The sequence below is a fragment of the Stomoxys calcitrans genome, chromosome 3 (assembly GCF_963082655.1).
Source record: "Stomoxys calcitrans chromosome 3, idStoCalc2.1, whole genome shotgun sequence".
NCBI lineage: Eukaryota > Metazoa > Arthropoda > Insecta > Diptera > Muscidae > Stomoxys > Stomoxys calcitrans.
The window spans coordinates 190,735,072-190,755,151 of record NC_081554.1 but is presented as its reverse complement, the minus strand read 5'-3'; the positions used below and the strand labels follow the sequence as shown (position 1 = coordinate 190,755,151).

The 20,080-nt window shown below is 38.8% G+C and overlaps 5 non-coding genes across 5 annotated transcripts; 4 read left to right on the top strand and 1 right to left on the bottom strand.

Moving 5' to 3' along the window:
• The first annotated feature begins 9,600 nt into the window (after positions 1–9,600).
• On the top strand, positions 9,601–9,672 carry Trnaq-uug (transfer RNA glutamine (anticodon UUG)). Its single transcript has one exon. It is a non-coding gene; the product is annotated as a tRNA-Gln (tRNA).
• A 286-nt stretch (positions 9,673–9,958) lies between these two features.
• Trnaq-uug (transfer RNA glutamine (anticodon UUG)) lies at positions 9,959–10,030 on the bottom strand. The gene has a single exon. It is a non-coding gene; the product is annotated as a tRNA-Gln (tRNA).
• Positions 10,031–15,902: 5,872 nt separating this feature from the next.
• Positions 15,903–15,974, top strand: Trnaq-cug (transfer RNA glutamine (anticodon CUG)). Its single transcript has one exon. It is a non-coding gene; the product is annotated as a tRNA-Gln (tRNA).
• A 519-nt stretch (positions 15,975–16,493) lies between these two features.
• On the top strand, positions 16,494–16,565 carry Trnaq-cug (transfer RNA glutamine (anticodon CUG)). The gene has a single exon. It is a non-coding gene; the product is annotated as a tRNA-Gln (tRNA).
• Positions 16,566–18,788: 2,223 nt separating this feature from the next.
• On the top strand, positions 18,789–18,860 carry Trnaq-uug (transfer RNA glutamine (anticodon UUG)). The gene has a single exon. It is a non-coding gene; the product is annotated as a tRNA-Gln (tRNA).
• The last annotated feature ends 1,220 nt before the right edge of the window (positions 18,861–20,080 follow it).

Here is a 20,080-nt window from a genome sequence, read left to right as displayed (position 1 = left end):
CACAGTTGTTGGATATCATAACAAAATACTACGTGCCAAAATTCATTCAAATTGGATAAGAATTGCGCCCTCTAGAGGCTCAAGAAGTCAAGATCCCAGATCGGATTATATGGCAGCTATATCAGGTTATGAACCGATTTGAACCATATTTGGCACAGTTGTTGGATATCATAACAAAATACTACGTGCCAAAATTCATTCAAATTGGATAAGAATTGCGCACTCTAGAGGCTCAAGAAGTCAAGACCCAAGATCGGTTTATATGGCAGCTATATCAGGTTATGGACCGATTTGAACCATACTTGGCACAGTTGTTGGATATCGTAACAAAACACGTCGTGCAAAATTTCATCCCAATCGGATAAGAATTGCGCACTCTAGAGGCTCAAGAAGTCAAGACCCAAGATCGGTTTATATGGTAGCTATATCAGGTTATGGACCGATTTGAACCATACTTGGCACAGTTGTTGGATGTCATAACAAAACACGTCGTGCAAAATTTCATCCCAATCGGATAAGAATTGCGCACTCTAGAGGCTCAAGAAGTCAAGACCCAAGATCGGTTTATATGGCAGCTATATCAAAACATGGACCGATATGGCCCATTTACAATACCATCCGACCTACACTAATAAGAAGTATTTGTGCAAAATTTCAAGCGCCTAGCTTTACTCCTTCGGAAGTTAGCGTGCTTTCGACAGACAGACGGACGGACATGGCGAGATCGACATAAAATTTCACGACGATCAAGAATATATATACTTTATGGGGTCTCAGACGAATATTTCGAGTAGTTACAAACAGAATAACGAAATTAGTATACCCCCCATCTTATGGTGGAGGGTATAAAATCTAAAAAACTCCCACCACCATGGATTTCGCTAAAATATGGGAGCTAGTAGACCGAATTGGACCGTACTTGGCGCAGTTGTTGAGAGTCATAACCGAACACTATATGGAAAATTTCAGCCAAATCGGAAAAAATAGCGGCTTGTAAGGGAGATCGGTTTATATGGGAGCTATATCCAAATCTGAACCGATATGGCCCATATGCGATCCCCTACGACCTACATCAATATTAGTATCTGTGCAGAATTTCAAGCGGCTAGCTCTACGCGTTCGACCGCTATAGTGATTTTGACAGACGGGCGGACGGACATGGCTAGTTCGAAGCAGAATTTCGAGACGATCAAGAATATATATATATTTTACTAGCTGAACCGGGCCCGCTCCGCTGCGCCTTTTTTAACCCTCTTATATCTTTTTATGATGAGGACACTCCGCCCTTAACGCGGATATTTAATTCGTGCCATTGTAGACATGACCCTGAAAGCGTTCTAATCCTAGCGAGAACATCGGACAAAGCTGTGGTTGGCGACATTTGCGAAGTACAATGCCGCGCATGGTCATTTAAAAGATTTTCCCCAAGGAGGTGTCGCACTGCGGGACGCCGTTCGTACTCAGCTATTAAAAATAGTCCCTTATCATTGAGTTTTAACCTAAATCGGAAAACACTCATTGATGTGTGAGAATTTGCCCCTTCACGGTTCCTGGTGGAAATGTTCTTCCTTAGGGTAATGTTCTCATTAGGGGAGGGATGGCACCTCAGACAGTTCGGCTCAAATATGGGTATCAAATTCGTGCTGCACTTCCAAATTCCGCTGGGTACTTGGACCCAATACCTTTATTGTGCCCATCGGACCACTTTCGGATATGTGTGGCGTTTTTGGGGTAAGGGGGAGGGTCCGCCTCCACCCGATATCTAAAAATTATAAAGCCTATGTTTCCTTCCAGGACAACGTACACAATCTATGAAAATTTAAAAAAAATCGGTTCAGCCAAGTATCATATAGTCATAATGGGTTTAATTGCGTTTTTGAGGGGTGGCGTGACCCCCTATACTACGATCTGATTTTGTATACCAGATTCAAAATCTACTCCCGTACCTTTCATTCGAGTCCCATATTGAAATGAACGTCCAATATGTGAGTTTGGGGAAGTTTTGGGGTTGGGGCGGGCCAATGGGTACTTTGACCCAAATTTTAATACCATATTCGTATGCTACTTCCAATACCTTTCTTTAGATACCCATATTGTTTTGATGGGCTCACTTTTGATTTTGGTTTGTGTTTTTCGTATAAGAGGGAGGTTCCGTCCCCCTTCCGATATCGAAAAATTCCAGACCAACCTACATAATATGCAATAATTTCGAGAAAATCGGTTCTGCCGTTTTTCAGTCTATACGGAACAAACAAACCGAGTCCCATTTATCCGTGATTGGCTAATGTGTCCATTTTGGGCGTTTTTGTGGGGAGGTGTGGTGACCCCCTATACTTCGACATGAATTTGTATGCCAGATTCGTTAATACTCCCAAATATTTTTCATTTAATACCCATAGTGTCTTTATCGGTCCACTTTTGATTTTGGTTGGTTCCGTTATCAACAAATTATAAACCCTATTCTTACTTCCTGACCATATTCGTAATCTACTCCAGAATACCTTTCATTTGAGTCCCATATTGTCATGATCGTCAAATAAACCTATTTGAAATCGTTTTGGGGCTGGGGCGGTACCCCCCAGGTACTAGGACCCAACCTTTATTATGAAATTCGTATTCTACTCTGGAATACCTTTCATTTGAATCCCATATTGTCCCGATCGGTCAACTTTTATTTTTAGGTAGTACTTTTGGGGTAAGGGGGAGGGTCCGCCCCTCCCGATATCAAAAAATTATACAGCCTATGTTTCCTTCCAGGCTAACCTACACAATCTGCGAAAATTTAAATTTAAAAATACGGGACAAACAAACACAAATTGAATTTTATATATAAGATGGCGTCCTAGATCAATATTTCGAGTTGCTACAAACGGAATGACCAGATAAGTATATACCCATTCTATGGTGAGGGGTATAAAAAAGTCTAAGAAAATAAAAAAAATTATTTAAAAAATTCGCATCACCCAAACATTCTATTTTGTGTAGTTTCCTTTCAACAACTATAAACACTCATATCCTTACTCGAGCAAGACCTATCTATGCAGATTAAACTGCCTGAAAATTGGTTTCGACAAAAAGGGTTTTTTCATTGTCTTTTCTTCTTACCTTTCTCACAACTTAAATATCCGGAAGACTTTTAAATATTCCAAAAATTTGTTGTCCTTACAGGTCATTTGCCTATTTTAAATATTTTATTGACTTTTGTGCGTGTACATAATTATATCAGTGGCAAAACCATCCTATCCAACTGTTACGTTTAAGGACATTGACCCCGATGTAGTTTCCGTATATTGCTTTGCATACCATTTTTCCAAACCATTCCAATAATGAAATCACTAAATCACAATATTTCTACTCCAACTACTACTTGCCATAGCTTTCACATTACATTCTATGGGGGGGAGAAGCACATTCTGAATAAACATCGTAACAACATTCCAACACGCAATATGCTTGAAATGTCCTACAAAGAGCTAAAGGACCTGCTATGTCCTTTTTCTTCTTGCCTTGGCACTACTTTTATTTTTGAAATATTCTGTTAATGACTATTTAAACATGAAAGCTTTAAAGAAAATCTTTGACATGCAACTCCGTAATAACACAGATGATTAAATTTGTCAATAATTGATGGCTTGTTAGCCACCCAAGGACATGTGTCAAATATATTAACAAATTAAATAGTGGATTATAGCGGGCACTCATGGTGGAGGGTGCGTATATAATTTTCTTCGAGGCGTTTCAATACCTAAGGTCATGGACAGGCTTAAGAGGCTCAAGAAGTCAAATAGAGAGATCAGTTCATATGGAAGCTATTTTGTGTTTAAACTATACTTGGCATTGCTATTGGAAACCTTAGCGAAACATCATGTGCAAAATTTTAGATAAATCGGAAAAGAGTTGCTCTCTATAGAAGCTTAAGAAATGATGCTGGGAGATCCGTTTAAATGGGAGCATACTTGGCACCAATTTTAACCAAATAGGATAAGACTTACCCACTCCAAATGCTCGTTCCCCTGAACTCACACACCTCGTGCTTTCCCTCGCCCACTATATAACCTGTCTCTGTCTCTTGACCGTTGTGACAGCATGTCATTGTGTTATAAGGTTATGCCATAAACAGCTTTAAACAAACACACGCCAGCACAATCGCATACGACACTCACAAATACATGCGCAGCCGAACAAGAGCGGCATTGCGTAAAGTGACAGCGGCATGTATATGATGATCATCTTAGGTAAATCAAAAACAATTAAAAGCGTACTAAGTTCGGCCAGGCCCAATCTTATATACCCTCCACCATGGATCGCATTTGTCGAGTTCTTTTCGCGGCATCTCTTCTTAGGCAAAAAAAGGATACAAGAAAAGATTTGCTCTGCTATTAGAGCGATATCATGATATGGTCCGGTACGGACCACAATTCAATTATATGTTGGAGACCTGTGTCAAATGTCTGCCAATTCGAATAAGAATTGGACCCTTTAGGGGCTCAGGAAGTAAAATAGAGAGATCGATTTATATGGGAGCTGTATCAGGCAATAGACCGATTCAGACCATAATAAACACGTATGTTGATGGTCATGAGAGGATCCGTCGCACAAAATTTCAGGCAAATCGGATAATAATTGCGACCTCTAGAGGCTCAAGAAGACAAGATTCCAGATCGGTTTATATGGTAGCTATATCAGGTTATGAACCGATTTGAACCTTATTTGGCACAGTTGTTGAAAGTCATAATAAAATACGTCATGCAAAATTTCATCCAAATCGGATAGAAATTGCACCCTCTAGAAGCTCAAGAAGTCAATTCCCCATATCGGTTTATATGACAGCTATATCAGGTTATAAACCGATTTGAACCATACTTGGCACCGTTGTTAGATATCATAACAAAATACTTCGTGCTAAATTTCATCCAAATCGGATAGAAATTGCACCCTCTAGAAGCTCAAGAAGTCAATTCCCCATATCGGTTTATATGACAGCTGTATCAGGTTATGAACCGATTTGAACCATACTTGGCACCGTTGTTAGATATCATAACAAAATACTTCGTGCAGAATTTCATTCCAATCGGATTAGAATTGCACCCTCTAGAGGCTCAAGAAGTCAAGACCCAAGATCGGTTTGTATTGCAGCCATATCAGGTTATGAACCGATTTGAACCATACTTGGCACCGTTGTTAGATATCATAACAAAATACTTCGTGCAGAATTTCATTCCAATCGGATTAGAATTGCACCCTCTAGAGGCTCAAGAAATCAAGACCCAAGATCGGTTTATATGGCAGCTATATCAAAACATGGACCTATATGGCCCATTTACAATCCCAACCGATCTACACTTATAAGAAGTATTTGTGCAAAATTTCAAGCGGCTAGCTTTACTTCTTTGAAAGTTAGCGTGCTTTCGACAGACAGACGGACGGACGGACAGACAGACGGCGGACATGGCTAGATCGACATAAAATGTCACGACGATCAAGAATATGTATACTTTATGGGGTCTCAGACTAATATATCGAGTAGTTACAAACAGAATGACGAAATTATTATACCCCCATCCTATGGTGGAGGGTATAATAAAAAAGCATTTCGCGAAACTTGATTTGTTGCCACGGGCTGTTTTATACGAGAGTGAGCTCTACAAATAAACAGTTGCATGGTAGGGATTTAAAGTAAAATTGAAAAGTCTACTTTTCGACTTTATTTTATACCCAGCACCGAGGGATGGGGGTATATTAATTTTGTCATTCCGTTTGCAACACATCGAAATATCGATTTCCGACCCTATAAAGTATATATATTCTTGATCAGCGTAAACATCGAAGACGATCTAGATATGTCCGTCCGTCTCTCCGTCTGTCTATCGAAATCACGCTACAGTCTTTAAAAATAGAGATATTGAGCTGAAACTATGCAGAGATTCTTTTTTTGTCCATATGTATGTTAAGTTCGAAGATGGGCTATATCGGACTGTATCTTCATATAGGCCCCATATAGACCGATCCGCCGATTTAGGGTCTTAGGCCAATAAAAGCTGCATTTATTATCAGATTTTGCTGAAATTTGGGACAGCGAATTGCGTTAGGCCCTTCGACACCCTTCTTCAATTTGGCCCAGATCGGTCCAAATTTGGATATAGCTGTCATATCGATTGATCCCTCGATTTAAGGTTTTTGGACCATAAAAGACACATTTATTGTCCGATTTCGCCGAAATTTGGAACAGTGAATTGAGCTAGGCTCTTGGCCAGAATCGATTCAGATTTGGATATAGCTGCCATGCAGACCGATATCTCGATTTAAAGACTTGCCCCCATAAAAGGCGCATTTCTAATCCGATTTCACTGAAATTTGGCACTGTGATTTATATTAGGATTTTCGCCATCCGTGTCGTATATGGTTCAGATCGGTTTATTTTAAGATAAAACTACTAAAAAGTTCAATATTTTGTTATACACAATTGAACAATGACTTGTACTTATTATTGTAGTATTTGGCCCAAATCGGAACATATTTCGATATGGCTGCTACGGGGCCATAAAGTATGCATTTTACACCGGATTTTGACGAAAGGTGGTTTACATATATACCCGAGGTGGTGGGTATCCAAATTCGGCCCGGTCGAACTTAAGGCCTTTTTACTTTGTGATTATTAAAAAGTCAACTTTTTCTGATAATCAAAAAGTCGATTTTTATCGATTATCAAAAAATCGACTTTTCGACCAGAATGGGGGTACACTAATCTAGTCATTCAGTTTGTAACACCTCGAAATATCTGTCTAAGACACTAAAAAGTATATATATTCTTGATCGTCTCGACATCCTGAGTCGATCTAGCCATGTCCGTCCTTCCGTGTGTCGAAATCACGATAGCGGTCGATCGAGTAAAGCTAGCAGCTTGAAATTTTGCACAGATACCTAGTATTGATGTAGGTCGTTGGAGATTGTATATGGGCCATATCGGTTTAGATCTGGATATATCTCCCATATAAACCGATCTTCAGATTTGACTTTTTGTGGCTGAAAGTTTGCACTTAGTGTTCCGTTATGGCTTCCAATAATTGTGCCAAGTACGGTCCAAATCGATCTATAACCTGATATAGGTGCCATATAAACCGATCTCCCGATTAGATTTCTTGAGTCCCTGGAAGCCACAATTTTTGTCCGATTTGGCTGAAATTTTGCACATAGTGTTCTGCTATGACTATCTACTGTGCCAACTACGGTACGAATCGTTCCATAACCTGATATAGCTCCCATATAAACCGATCTCCCGATTTGATTTCTTGAGCCTCTGAAAGCCTCAATTTACATCCGATTTTGCTGAAACTTTGCACTTAGTGTTCTTTGTTTATGACCTCAAACAAAAATGCCAAGTACGGTTAAAATCGATCTATAACCTGATATAGCTCCCATATAAACCGATCTCCTGATATAATTTCTTGAGCCCTTACAAGCCGCAATTTTTGTCAGATTTGGTTGAAATTATGCATGTTGTGTTCTGTTAAGACTTTCAATAACTGTGCCACAAACACATTTTGAAGGTTTTTGGCAGATCTAATTCGCCTATAAATAATTTTTTGGCAATCAATACAATGTTAAGGTTTCACTTTATGACCAGATGTCATCGCTGACGGGTCAATTTCTGGAAGCAGTAGCGTCCACAATTTGTCCCAAAAACAAATTGGAAATATTTTACCAATTTTGGAGTTACAGATATATTTTAAAAATGTTTCAATTTGGAAAAAGTGGATAGGCTGAAATTTTGCACTTAGTATTTTGCTATGACTTCCAACAACTGTGTACGATTTATTCGGTTCATAACCTGATATAGCTGATTGGAAGTTGAGGTGGTTGTTTGCTGTCCTTCGCATCGAAAACCAAATTAGAGCGATATAAACCAATCTCGGATCTTGACATCTTCAGTCTCTAAAAATTGGGCTGAAATTATGCACTATAGCTCCCTTAAAAACCCATCTCCCGATTGTACTTCTTTAACCTTTAGAGGGCGCAGAATTCTTAACCGATTTGCACTCGGAATTTTCCTATGACCTCCATCAGATACACCAAATATGGTTCTAATAGGTTCAAAACCTGATATAGCTCCTATATAAACCGATCTCCCGATTGTACTTCTTGAGCCTCTAGAGGGTACAAGTCTTATCCACGCATATACATGGAGATTTCTTGTTATGACCTCCCATTATCCTTTTATAGTTTCTGCCTATTAAGAGAAACCGTGTAAAGAACTTGACAAATGCAATCCATGGTGGAGTGTAGATAAGATTCGGCCCAGTCGAACTTAACAATCTTTTATTTGTTTTTGTTGCTTTAAGTCCTACACTCTAATAGTTCCTTGAAAAGGTTCCCCTTACTTAAATACCAGCACTTCATTCAGGCTTTCTTAGTACAGAGTTGAATGCCCTTTATGTATCAGCCTATAATATTTAAATATTTACCAAACAAATGGACTTTTGATGGCACAAACAACGGAAGTTGTTTGTTTCACTTTTGTAACCACCGGCAGAAGGCAAATTTATGTTGGCTTATAATCCACAAAGGAACTAAGGCCTATCAATGCGGATATATATTTTGCACTTAACAATAATTCAAATGAAGTGAAGTGTTTTTGTGGACGCTAAAGGTTGGTCAATTTAAATGGAAAATAAAGTTTTTTGCAGAGTTAAGTTGTAATCCGAAAAGAGAACACCTTAAAAATGGTTAGTGGTTGCACCAGTATTCCTTACTGATAGAACTAGATTTTCCTGAACACAGCCGCAAGAAAGATGAAGGAAGAGATGCACCAGTATTCTTTACTGATGGAACTTACTCCGCAGGAAGAAGATTTTCCTTAACACAGCCGTAAGAAAGATGAGGGTAAAGATTTGGATGCAGACACGACGATGGTATGAATAAGTACCTAATGCATTTTCCCCTCATAACAACCCTTCCCCAAAAAACATAAATAAAATACAGGGTGCGCAAGAGAAACTTACTTTTTGAAAACTCCCGAGCGGTGAGTTGGAGTGGGTTGGGGGTCGAGGGAGGTCAAAGGAGAAGTCTTTCAGCCAAGTCAGATAAGACTTACACCCTCTTTAGGCTTAAGAAATCTGAGTATATCAATTTATATGGGAACTATGTTATCAGTTTTTGAACCGATTCAGAGCATTCTTGGTAACGCCGTAGTACAAATCGGATAAGAATTGCGCACTCTAGAGGCTGAAGAAGTATAATCGGGAGATCGGTTTATAAAATAAAATAATTTCCCAAGTTGATGTCTTATGATTTTATTTTCCTCTAAGTGTCATAACGAGTTTAAGTGCTGATTAATGTGCCAAATACAATTTCTCTGACGAAACCTAATGTATATATTATCCAAATACATCCACAACATTATTTAATTGACTATTTAAATAAGAATTGCTTAGCTTTTATACAATTTCAGCTGAATAAATAAAAAACAATCAAGAAAATAAACTAAAATAAAAGAGATTGTATGACGATAGCATTATTCTTTAATAAAAAATTGATGTTGCCTTAAAAATTTCTAACTTGCTCGAGTTTATATGATCAATTTTTTAAATGGGGTGATCAGTTGGTTCTATGGTGTAATGGTTAGCACTCTGGACTTTGAATCCAGCGATCCGAGTTCAAATCTCGGTAGAACCTTGAAACAGGTCTCATGTTCAAAACTTATTTTCTGTAAGAGGCTTTAAAACAACCAATAAATGAGAAGAAAATATGTTGCTAATAACTTATTTGATCAGAAGTAGTGTATATCAATATAACTGTAACTACTAAAAATATGCTGATGTAACTGAAAGATATTTTTCCTTTACATTGACGGACCTTATACTTGGTACTCTACAACATCTCGTTAAGATCAAATTACATGAATTTATAATCACAATAAACTTAAATCTTCTATTGTTTATATTAGAAATAGGAAAAGTTTAGGTTCTACCGAGATTTGAACTCGGATCGCTGGATTCAAAGTCCAGAGTGCTAACCATTACACCATAGAACCGTCTTATCTTTGGCATTCAATATGATATATATAAATACTAGAAAGTGAAAGTGGTGAACGAATTTATCTTTCTTTTTGAAATGAAGGTGGTTGTCTTACATGTTCTTGTTAATATCCTTCTACATTAGATCCACCTTCCTCGAAATCATATATGTATATCTGATTATTTTATTCCCCCATCTTAGATATGTATTTATTTTTCATAGAATTCAAAGTAACAAAATCCTTCTTTGATTGACCTTCTTCGATCCTGCTGCATCCAACTTAAAACACATATTCTTTTTCCAGAAGATTTATTTTTCTATAATCCATCATACCCTACTTTTTCAGATGTCCTGATCGTTACCTCGATTCCTTCTATCTCATGGATCTGTTGAACAAATAATCCTTTCTTATTATTGCTTGTATTCCCCGGGAATACATATTCCTTTTGTTCTTCTTATAATATTTCTTATCGTTCTTCAAAAGATTTTTGTTAATAATTACCCTTTCTTCAATAATCGCCATTTAAATCCATGAGTGGTCGTTCCTTATATCTCCCAATGAACATTTACTTGTACATAATAGTTGATATGGCACAACGCCGCCAGGAAAGTTCACGTGAAACTTTGTGATAAAAATAAATCTAATAGATGTCTACAGGGAAGGATTCTATTGGTTGCCCATAAAGTAATTGCGGATATTTCATATAGTCGGCGTTGACAAATTTTTTCACAGCTTGTGACTCTGTAAATGCATTCTTTCTTCTGTCAGTCATCAGCTGTTACTTTTAGCTTGCTTTAGAAAAAAAGTGTAAAAAAGTATATTTGATTAAAGTTCATTCTAAGATTTATTAAAAATGCATTTACTTTCTTTTAAAAAATCCGCAATTACTTTTTGGGCAACCCTAATATTTATTATCCCAAAATGGGCTACATCTTCATGATACAGCGCATAGGTGGTTTTTCGGACATTTTCCGGAATATTAAACGTTGGACGAATATGCCAGGTAGGGTTCGGCTTTGGCGAGTGAACCGGTCACTAGGTAGACTCCGGGAAATGATATAGTGGATGAATACGCAAAGAAAGGCTTGACTTTGGCAGGCGAACAGCTTAATCGTTTAGCATTCGTGCCATTTATCGAGCTCCTTATACTAGTAAAAGTAATCTTCAGTACAGTATGAAGTATGCACAGAAGTCACTTAGCCGCATAAGCATGACTTGACAGTCGTAACTGGAAATTGAATATCAGGTCTTTGACATCGTGCTGGGTGCAGAGAGAGGCAGACTTCCGCACGACGAGGAGACGGTCGAACATCTGCCCCGCAATTGCAAGGAGAATATGCAGGAAAATTGGTGAACATCTCTTTTCGAGCCTAGATTCCTTTCAGGCTCTCAAGTCTCTGGCCATTCTGGAGTTCAGTAGAGGCCTGAATTGGCTGACTGGATCATATTCTCGAAGGTGAGCTTTTTCTTCTTATCTTATGCGTAAGTTTCATTTTTCAATCCTTATTTGCTCTCTTGTATCGTTCTATGGTGTATTTTTATCTATTTTTCTATTTCTTCTTCTCTTCTACGGTCTTCTATAGTGAAGATGATGGACGTAAGGTTTCCGAGTGAAGCGGCTAGTAACCGAGGTATGCGTCGAGGCCCTCCCACCTAACCTAATCACATTGACAAGTCAAAAAATGACACTGTGTAATAGGCCATATGATAATCCTCCACGGAGGACCATTAGTTGAAAAGTTTATAATAGCTCATCACCACGGTCTGAATCAATGGCAGCCGGCAATCCTATGGCAGATGATTGTACGTACCGGATTGACGCGATGGAGTTCTTTATCGGTAAGGGCTGCCACCTTAGTGTATAACACACTGCTACAACAACAACCACGGTCTGGAATGGAAGATTAATGCCACCCAGGCTTCGTGTTCTTTTGGGTTGTTCCTTAACAATTGACCTCCTGGGTACGACATTTACTGTTTGAACGATGAATATTGTTTTTGTGCTGGTATGAATGAAGAAGGTGAAAGTTGGGAAGGTGGAGGAGAACGGTTGAAGCGATGAGTCGGATGATGGATAAGAAGTTAATTGACTGCATGGAAAAGATCGGTGAGTAGAAGGCTATTGTACTCAGAGTCGTAAACCCAGTCAAATACAAGACCTTCCTCAAAGCGACGAAATGGTATGGAAAAGTGCACTAAGACCTGTCCCTTCAGGCGGGTCTCTCTGATCAGAGAAAAGTTTACGAGGAATAAAAATGGGTCACATGATGGCATACGCGCTAAGACGTAAATCTTGGCGACATCCTCTCCCAACCTAACATAACCTGAAGGTCACTGTACCGTTTTGAAGTCTTCATACATCCACCTCGTTTGAGGTGGATGTATGAACCCAACTAACAAAATTTTCCGTTTTCCGTCCGACAATCGGATGAATCATCCGATATCAGATTCGGGGTCTTACCGACATCGTAACTAAAAACAAGAAAAGGGGTTGTCATGTTGTAGGAACCTCACGGCTGAGGAAAATCTCTAATATTTATTGCCATATCTTACTGATATCGGCCCGATGTCGGAGGAATATTCTATAACGGCGTAACACGCATCACTTGTGTCTATGCCGCACCAATTTTGTGCATGCCACACACGTGGTAACGAAATGTTGGAACCAAACAAAACATCCCTCCGACACGCCGTACAAAAATTGTTACGGTCTCGTTCTTGAATGTCGGTATAGAAACAATAAATTCCCATAGACTCGTCGAAGCAGAATGTAAGCCGTGTTGTGTGAATGTTTCGGTGGCATTCAAGTTTTGGCTCAGTCTTGTTCTGAGTCATTTTGGTTTGGGCCACATGTTTTCTGATGTTTCTGTTGGTGATGACCGGTCCAAAATAGTTTGAAGTTCAACTGGAAGTTGATGGACTACATAGACGGACCAGAGTCCTTAATCTGGTACTCCGGGAGTCAGGAGCCCCTGGAACTTCGGTTCCAGCTTGACTATGGTAAGGTCCCAGTTAGCTGTGGTTTAGACCTAAAATCTCAGGAAGGGTAGTTTTTTCTCGGTGTGATGTTGGATGTAATCAACCGGGTGTCGGGACCCAGAGATTGGAAGAAGTTTTGGATGATGCTCCACTTCCAACCAAGGGAGAAATCTCGTCCAAACAACGTGAAATCGAATTGGTGATCATGCTGGTTTCGGTCATGTAAAAGAGAGGGGTTAAGAGTCTTGAAGGATTAAGCCAACACTGCAGATGCCTGCATAAAACACCATTAGGCCCTATGATAAGGATAAGACGAGCTAGCTTTATTAAATCCCAGATCTGCAGGAGTACTGTCTGCGCAAGTTGGGAAGGCGCGTTAACTCTGATCTGGGCGACCTTGAATATGAATCTCTAACATGTCTCCTCTTAGGACGAAGAATTTGCGACTATTATCCATACCGAGACTGTATGTGGACGTTTAAAAGTGCTCGAGTGATACTTATGTGGATGCGAGTGACTGCTCCTCACACTCTTTAGCCAGACTGGAAGACTTTGGATATGAATATGCTTCCTTTCCTGTTTTCGCGTCATTTATGATCTATAGATTCACACTTCCCACTTATCTTGTCTTTTTATATGTAGCATCTTGAAATACCTAACTGGGACCCTAAAGGTTAGGTTGGAGGGCACGCGACTAGCAACCACGGTAACTAGCCACTCGGAGTCCTTAGGTCCATTGTGTTCACCCTAGAAGAAAGTGGAAGATGGAGAAATAATTAATAAACCAACGATAGGAGACAGAAAATAAACACAGAAAACAATGACTAATTTTTTTTCTAGGTCATAATCACCGTCGGAAGTATGATCCAATCAGCCAGTACAGGTCTCTAGAGAACTCAAGAATGACAAGAGGACAAAGAGCCTGGAGGGAATCCAGGGTTGGAAACAGGTGTCACTGAATACGGTACAATAAGCGATCAGCCGACATACAATTTTTTTAATTTTTGGCAGTACTTGGCATTGAGGATGTCATCTTCTTCTCTTTTTACATTCATTATTTGTTTACGGTTTTTCCTATTTTATGACATTTTCAATCGGCAGATTTGACATCCTTAATGATGCTCATGGTGCCTATCCACTTTGTGTTTTCGCAAGTGACCTAAACTTCTATTAGTGAATCCTGGGTCGAAAAGAGGTGTTAACCCATAATCTTGTGTATTTTCCTTGGAATTGCGGGGCAGTGACACAATAGGTGGTCGACCGTCTCCAACTCCTCCTCGTCATCGTACATCCTGCAGAAGTCTGCCTCTCCCTGCAACCAGCGCGACATCAAAGACCTGACGTTGCAATGAATGGTCAGGACTTCTATTAGCGACGTCCTGTTTTGCCACAGTGCCTTTGACACTCTACAACCTACAGCACTAGCCCACGCCTTATTCGCGCAGTCATTGTAGAAGTCGTCCACTCTACCACAGTGGAGGTCTCACTGATTCCATAGCAAGATCTGCGGCAAACAGCGATCCATTCCTGGACTGCTCGTCAGCAGAGCTTGATAGCATTTACCATGGTTCGGAGAAGCTCTTAGCATCTATTAACCAGTTTCGATCTCACGCGTCGCTACGCCAGAACGTTCATCACCGTCTGACTGTTCACGTACAACCTACAGCACTAGGTTGCCTTATTCGTGCTGTCATCGTAGAAGGCTTCCACTCTATCACAGTTGGGTTCTCTCCGACTCCAAAGAAGACCTGCGGCAAACAGCAATCCATTCCTGGCCAGCTCGTCTGCCGCTTCATTCCGCTTGAGGGCCTGGGACCCAGCAGAGCCTGATAACATTTCTCATGGTTCGGAGAAGCTCGTAGCATCTATTAACCAGTTTCGACCTCACGCGGCGCGACGCCAGAGCGTTCATAACCACCTAACTGTCCACATATATCATGGCTGTCTGATCGGACTGCCGCCCGCATTAACATTGTCTCCAATGCCTTCACGATCACCAAGACCTCCGCCCGAAAGGCGCTGTACCCGAAAGTCAATAAAACTCCCTGATGCCAAAAAATTCAATGAAGACTCTCCGTGCCCCCATCGAATTTAGACCCATGCGTGTATACAGAGGGTCCAGGGATATAAAGATAATTATTCTTAGTATTAGTAAACTAAATCGATCGGCTGTTGAATTTACCTAATATTAGAACGAATAAGTCTATAAGCATGAAACTTTGCACAGATATTTCTTCCTGGTGAAACCTTTTGCAGATTACAAATGACCATATCGGTTCAGATTTGTATAACGCTAAAGTAGTCATTCGTTAAAGCTTCTGCAGCCTCTAGAAGTCTCCATTTGTAACCAATTTGGCTGGAGGTTCGCACATAAGTCGTAGATAATGCCCTATAACACCCACACCAAATAAAAATACGACCTTAATATAAACCGATTCTTCTATATCGCATCCAATTTGTTGCAAGTAACATTTTTATAGATTTTTACTATCGTATTACCACACCAAATAAAAATACGACCTTAATATAAACCGATTCTTCTATATCGCATCCAATTTGTTGCAAGTAACATTTTTATAGATTTTTACTATCGTATTATGGTTCTATGGTGTAATGGTTAGCGTCCAGAGTAATGGTTGAATCCAGCGATCCGAGTTCAAATCTCGGTAGAACCTGGCAGAAATCTATATTTTGCCAATAAATGTACAGCTTCAGTTATTAAATTATTATTTGATAGGAATTACAGATTTAAAATATTAGGAATTCTGTAATAATATTCAATTACAAAATTAGGCGTACCTTAAATTTAATTTCGATACTTTTATAAGGTTAATACTTGAAGCTAATTTTTCCCGACATATAATCATATTGCTATTTTATGGTACAAAATATTGCACAGTGGGCAACTGGTTCTATGGTGTAATGGTTAGCACTCTGGACTCTGAATCCAGCGATCCGAGTTCAAATCTCGGTAGAACCTGAACAAAAATTATTTTTACGTCAACATTTGAATGCGATTACTACAAATTTCTTGAAGTAAGCGGATAAGAGATTTAAAAATGGATGTCAAAGAATTTTTAATAATAATTATTGTTTACTTTTAATTAAAAACACACACACGCACATTATTTTAATATAAAGAGCTCAAATTGAATATTTAAAAAATATGTTGATATGTTTCAAATATTAAATTTTAAATTTATATTCCCCACGAAAAATAGTATTCCCCATTTTTCAATTTGCAGGAACTAAGCTAACAAAATATCCTTTAAATAAGATGTTTGTTCTTCTTATTATCCTTGTTCAACCCCTGGTAAAAACTAATGCAACATATTCTTATCCGAATATAAAAACAAAAAATTACCCTTAAAACTGGCACACTATCTTTTATTTTGATTCAATGGTTAAGCTTAGAAATAAGTGAGTGTGTATTCGTACGAATATAACAGGATTGTGTGGTTTGACTTATTGTGAGTTGAGTGCCAACAAGGACCGAGTCGGTTCTATGGTGTAATGGTTAGCACTCTGGACTCTGAATCCAGCGATCCGAGTTCAAATCTCGGTAGAACCTTCAATAGAACCTTGTAGTAAAACTTTTTGATACAATTTATTCATATAAGAAATATTAAAAAAAAAAACCGAAATAAAGTAAAGAAAAATAAAAAGAAAAAATTGTTATTGTTATAGGGAAAGATGTTGTAAGATGAATAAAAAAGTGAAGAAAAATAAAAAGAAAAACATTGTTGTTAGAACGATTTGAATCTTCAATTGTGAGTAACAAGTGATAAAAAATTGCCAGCACTTTAATATCATGGATCATAAAGTTGGCATTAATTGGGAAGTAATCTCGAATACAAGAAATTTACATTGCATCATTTTGGATATTAAAATCCTCAAACCTCGTCTTTCTGGGGTTCCTGAATTCGGGGTCTTTTTGAGTTCGGCTCCCTTAATCATAAATTGTATGTATTTATGATCCGACAAACTTACTTCCGCAGATACTACCCAATCGGAGATAGCCAATCCCTGCAAATTACCCATAATGAGATCTAGGACCTCCCTTCTGTTTGAAATCTCAAAAGTGACGTCAGCCCCTCTGTTGTATAGGCATAAACCATTCTCTAAAATAAATTCCAGGACGCTCTCCCCCCTTAGGTTCGAGTCTGCACTCCCCCAAAGGTCATGGTGAGCATAAGTGTCGAGTCCGAATAGTATTTCTCGTTTAAAGCCTTACAGTATCGAATAAGCTCGCTAACCACAATAGGAGAAGGAGCCTGCCAATCATCATGCGGGAATAAGCCGATGAAATAATAAGTTTTCTACCCCCACACGACTGGGAAACCACCACTTGCAGAACTGGTTCAAAATAAAACAATTTAGGTTTTTTTTTTAGCCATAATACAGGCCCTAGTTAAGGAGTTACAAACATTTTAAGTTAAAAGTTCTATTTGTATTCATGAGAATCGGTCCCTTAATTATAAATTGTATGTATATATGATTCGAAAAACTTTCTTCCGCAGATACAGCCCAACCGAAGATAGTCAATCCCTGCATTATACCCTTAATGAGATCTTGTACCTCCCTTCTGTTGGAAATCTCAAAAGTGGCGTCAGCCCCTCTGTTGTGTAGGCATAAACCATTCTTCAAAATAAATTCCAGGTCGCTCTCCCCCCTTAAGTTCGAGTCTGCACTCCCCCAAAGGTCGAGGTGAGCTTTAGCGTCGAGTCCGAAGCCTGCCTACACCATACGGGAAGTAAGGCGATGAAATAATAAGTTCCCTACCCCCACACTACAGGGTAACCACTACCTGGTGCCTATTAAACAATTAAGATTTTTTCTAGCCATAATACAGGCCCTACATAAAGAGTTACAAACATTTTAAGTTAAAAGTTCTGATTGAATTCATGATAATCCGTCAGCACTGATTGATATTAGAGAAGTCTTCCCGCCATTCATTTCATGTTGTCATCAAAATCCGAAAGCAGTTGAAATTTACTCGAAATCATAGCTCCGGCTAATACAGAGTTATCTCTGTGGAGGAATCAGAATAGTTCATACTATGACCTCAGATACAAATTTAATGTTTTAATAACATTCAGATTTAACCAATAAGGATATAGGCTGGTATTCCCATTGCCTTAGGGCAGCATTGAGTTGCGCCGATTAGGTGGCGGAATTCTGAATTAGAAAGGAAACTTCTTTGAATAGGATATTTTGGTATCATCCTCTTCTGACCCACCTAAAGCATATATGCTTAAAGGATAAGGAGCTATAGTAGTAAGCGTAACTAATGATTTGATGTTTAAAGGAAATATCAAAGGCTTTTGTGCTCATTCACACAAACCAAGTTCATTATTTAAAAATATGTTTAATATCGCACAACTATCACAGAACTATCTAAGTACGCCCATTCCGTTTAGGGGGGCTATGTGTTTACATAGCCCCTCAAATGATATGGGCGTCTTGTGTGCTCGCTCTTCTGCAAACAAATATTGCCATTTGTTCAAAAAAGTGTTTAAAGTATGAAACCAGCACATTTTATTTGTTTTGGGTATATGCGCCTCAAGATCATAAATTTAAATTGTTTATGAATGTGCACAACGCCGGAGATTCCTTGATGTCTGCTGAAATTATTTTTTCTTTAACTAAAAATACCCCATTTGAGTATACAAGTGTTAAGTGAGTGTAAGGCCTTCACGCATTGTGCATTCTATACTTGTGATACAAATATTGAATATGACATTTCCAAATGTTTGAGAATGTTTTCAAAAAATATTTTTAATTAAAAATAAGCGGTTCTATGGTGTAATGGTTAGCACTCTGGACTTTGAATCCAGCGATCCGAGTTCAAATCTCGGTAGAACCTTAAAATACAGTGTAAGTTGTTAGCATTTTGCCAATTGAGGGAATGGCAATGGCTGGAAACAATTGGTGAAAAAAAGATCTAGATTAAACGAAAGATTCTGGAAAAAATTTAATAGATATGGAACTTATATAGGAATGAGGTCTTAATCTGAAATATGGAATGCTAATAATGAGTTCCGAAATGCTTTCATAAAGTGTCAAGAGTTTCTCATGTTTGGACAACTGATTGAATCTATGGATGACATACTAGAAATGGGGTCTTATCAAAATTAGTCATACTGAAATTGGAATCATTAGAACTGCCCGTTCACCTTATCAAATGATCAAAAATTTCAGTGCTCCAAAAAATTTTGTCATGGTGTACAATATTTGTTTTAAATTTACTCAAAACAACGGATTTTGCCACTTTACTAGGTAACGATTCTCTTAGGAGTTCAGGGTAAAATGATCAAGGCGTACTTATTGGCCCTCAGATTAGAAAGCTATTCAAGAGCAATTTTAAATCATCGCTTGATAAATATCATTCAACGGCAAGGATTTACCATCCATGCAAAATTGCCCAAAAGCATTTCATTAAGGACAACAACGACTGCTGTCCTATCAATGAGAGCTGTATGATTCAAGTTCTAATGTCAATAATCAGGAAATTCCGTGTTATATCCGAGTCAGGATGGCGTTCCGCAGAGCGATTCCTCTTAGCGTAGAAATTTTAAACGGCTGAATAACCACCACTGGAAATTTTGTCTGATAATCGTCAGGGTTAGCAGCTACGCATTTAGCATCACAGTCAGACGAGCTATGTGCAAAGGAGGTCTAAAACTTGGATCTTAACGCTCCCGTTATTTAAACGCAAGTCAGTATCAGCACCTTTTGGAACTCCCAGGTAAAGGTTCTCCTTTCCGTAGCCCTCCACAATACCAGTGCCACATAAACTAGTACGAATCTCACAATGGCTGTGTACATCCAGCAAATAATCTTCGGTCTAACTCTCCACGTTCAACCGAGGACAAGGCCCAAATGTTTCGCCTCCTTCAACAACTGCGAAACTGTCCAAAGAAGAAGTTTTAAATCCGGTGATATAAGTCTTACATCCGGTGATATATTTAATCCGGAGATATAAAACTCCGAGTGAAGAGCACCAACTCCCTCTTACTTGGGTTAGTCCTTGCCCAATGATTACTAACAAGTAACCCTTGAGTGGAGAGGACATGTTTTTCATTT